Raw genomic sequence first — 3,643 nt, forward strand, 5'->3', positions numbered from 1 at the left:
AAACCTTAGGATGTAACTACAGCCCAGCCCATGCAGCAGTATATGAATGACTAACCTCGTATTGTGGATGGATTATCTCAGTTGTTCTCCTGGCTGAAGTTTGGTCCTTTTACAGCATCCTGCCATGCGATTACATTTGTTCCTGACCACCGAGAACACTCACGGTAACTTTTATCGAGTGGAAAAAAAGTTAGCTTGTTTATATTATGCTAACATAGCTGTGTCGCTAGCGGTCACGTAGCACATCATTATATACCAGCTAGCCAAACTTCAGTAACCCTACAAACGTCACTGCTGTTTAGTTTTCTGTCTTCATTTATGTTGGAAGTGATAGCAGAGCTGTACTTTTTAATTTTTTCCAAAACCCCGCAGTCAGGACATGCTATATTGTATTTAGATAGAAGCTAGCGAGCTAACTTCCTGCTAACTTCTAACTCTGTTAAATGTCATAAATTCCGTTTTCATGGATGCCTGGATGTGAAACTCAATTGTTACACCTGGTAGAGCAGAACGCTGATCATTTTATTAAAGATGAAAGACTTTAGACAGTTTTTCAACTCTCAGTAATGCCATAGTGATCGTTTGATGGACCTGCAGCGGAGTTTAGGCCCAGACACGGCTAGTGACGTCAGACTGAACAACCGGATAGAAACAGTCGCCAAATCATACCACAGAAAATACATGAAAACTGCTACTAAACATTGTCCCAACAACTCTGCCACAGTAGAGGAATCATGTTTTGTCTTATGTCAATCCTTTACCCTTACTGTAGGTTTGCCAAGCTAAGAGAAAGGTCACCAGGCTTCTCCGGGCATTGCACTATTGGGCGAGGGCTCAAGTTCCTCAGAGTATGGTTTTTCCCTGTCCTTGTGATCCTATGGCATTTCTGTACCATTGGTGTTTTCCTCATACGAGTTGTAAGAAGATCTTCAAATGGACCAGCCTATTTGTTCAGTGGTTATACTGACTTCATTGTTTGTAATGTGATCACTGTTGAGATGCCCAGGATCAGATGATATTTGATTTTCCTTTACAGGGTCAGGATTTGCAGGAATATAAAAAAATGGACTTCATTGAAATGTGAAATATGTCATCTTCAACTGTACCAGTGTAGACGAACATAGCATAGCCAGCAGATGGTCCTGAATACCTGGGAAAACAGGCTGGCTGGCTGACGGTGAAGAGGAAGTGTAGTCCTAAACAGAAGGCCCCAGTAAACTGTTTATGTCTCTAATCGTTTTCCCCCACACACCTGCCGAGGAACAAACGCTGGTATTTTCAATTCTGTTTTGAGGCATGTGAAGCTGGAAACACCAGCAACCATAGTGAAATGTCTTCCAGTCGCCAGAGCCGGCGACACTGAAGGAACCCTGAAACTACTGACTAAAGATACGTGTAAATGATGTCAAATTATCATTTTTGTCAGCATCACACTTGACACCTGGTTACGTCAATTGGAGTTCATTACAATTAATATTGAATCGGTGTGTAACTTTGTGAAAACAATGTCATAGTTTTCTCTTGTCCCCTTCCCAATCGGACCAGGAGGGACATGTTTAGCCACGTGCTCTCCTTAAATTACTGGCTGTCTGAGTGGTCCAAAAAATTATGTAGGCTTTATAGATAAAGACTGCATCTGCTCCCAGACCACCAAAAACCCCCACTAACAAACCAAAAATGAAAAACAAATGATTTAAACATAAAAATTCACAAAGAAAAACACCATAATATCCTCAACTGCAGCAAAGAGTACAAAGCTTAAGTGTAAAACTTTTCTCTCTTCTTATCAGTAAATGATTTAATGATTGATCAAAAAATTGATTTGCTCTGTGTTACAGAAACCCAGTTTTACAGGTTTACTGACCCAATCAGCACTTGCAAAACGATGGCTCTCTACTGAGACAATTCAAACTGATCAACACAACCACATCGACTGACGGATGACAAATTCTGAAGGATTGAAGGACCCCCTATGAGCAAACACTTTGGCGACAGTAGGAAGGAAAAACTTCCTTTTAACAGGAAGAAACCTCCGGCAGAACCAGGCTCAGGGAGGGGCGGGGCCATCTGCCACGACCGGCTGGGGGGAGAGAAGGAAGACAGCATAAAAGACATGCTGTGGAAGAGAGACAGAGGTTAATAACAGATATGATTCAATGCAGAGAGGTCTGTTAATACACAGTGAGTGAGAAAGGTGACTGGAGAAGAAATACTCAATGTGTCAAGTCTACACCTATTGCAGCATAACTAAGGGAGGATTCAGGGTCACCGGATCCAGCCCTAACTATATGCTTTAGCAAGAAGGAAAGTTTGAAGCCTAATATAAAAGCAGAGTTAGTGTCTTTGACACACCACGGACCCACACAGCGTTCAATTATAGTTACACAGTTCATTTTTACAGCGTGTCAAAACACTAGATGCTTTTCTTCATGGCAGCTCAGCCACACAGCTTCCTGTTCGGTGCTTCGACTGCTCTCGACAGCTTTCCAGCTGTCTCTGCAAACACCCACACCTCCTCTGCAGTCACAGGTAATTCCTATTAACCAAAAGCTCAGGTGTCACATTGCTTGATAGAGTGCTTCATACCTTCCCCGTGTGCTCATACACCCTGTAGAATAGAATTTGGTGTGGATGAAGTGTTTGATAAAGATGGAAAAACAAAAGCAAAACAGTGGAGCTGAAAAGCTAAAAGAGAAAAAGAAAACAGATGAAATCGAAACAGATGGAGCAAACCCTTTTCAAATTAACCAACATATGTCTGGGTAGCTGCTGCCGAATCACCATCCTCTTCTGTACTCTCTTCTGCTCATCGAGTTGTGGGGGCACTGGAGCCTATCCCATCTACCACAGGGCGAGAGGTGAGGTACACCCTGGATAGTTCACCAATATGATGCAAGAGTCATTCACACCGATGGGCAATTTAGAATCACCAAATAACCAATTTAGAAACATAACCCCCATTAATGACATCTTTTTATACTGTAGCGGGATGTAGGAGCACCCTGAGGAAACCCATGCAAAGAGAACTGAAAATAGATAGTGGAGTCAAACTCAGGACCTTATTGCTGTGAGGCAACAGTGAAAACCACTGCAGCAATAACATCAGTATCAGCAATGATTGGTAACAAACCCTGGCAGTTCCAGGAGATTGCTGTTATATAGGTGAGGAGGGTGTACTTAATGCGGCAAGAAACTAGACAGAGGGACAAGGAAGAGATTCAAGTGAAATCAATGTTTCCTTTGACCGTGGGCCATTCCTCATAGCTTTTAATTGTAACAGTTTTACCATAATGGTTGTACCATTGAAAACATCCTGACACAAAGTTTGACATCTTGGTTTGTCCAATGAGAAGTGACAACTTATTATAGGATTGTTAAGACTGCCAGGAGGATTGTTGGTGCCCCTCTCTCGTCTCTGGAGGAGATCTACAAACAGTGCTGCATACGCAGAGCTATCTCCCTATTTCAGGAAGCCGGTTTAGAAAACTCAGAGTGAAAAACGATACTCAGGGTTGAGTAACCCCGAACTGTCCAACTCGGAATATTCGGTTTCAGAAAGGCTGATAACAATTAGTTCAGTCAACGCGGAGTTGCTTTAACCCCAAGTTAAGCGCGCGCACGAGGATACATAAAGCCCTGATTA

Source organism: Pundamilia nyererei, unplaced genomic scaffold, assembly GCF_000239375.1.
Source record: "Pundamilia nyererei isolate P.nyererei 1_Seehausen unplaced genomic scaffold, PunNye1.0 scaffold00124, whole genome shotgun sequence".
In the NCBI taxonomy this organism is placed as follows: Eukaryota; Metazoa; Chordata; class Actinopteri; order Cichliformes; family Cichlidae; genus Pundamilia; species Pundamilia nyererei.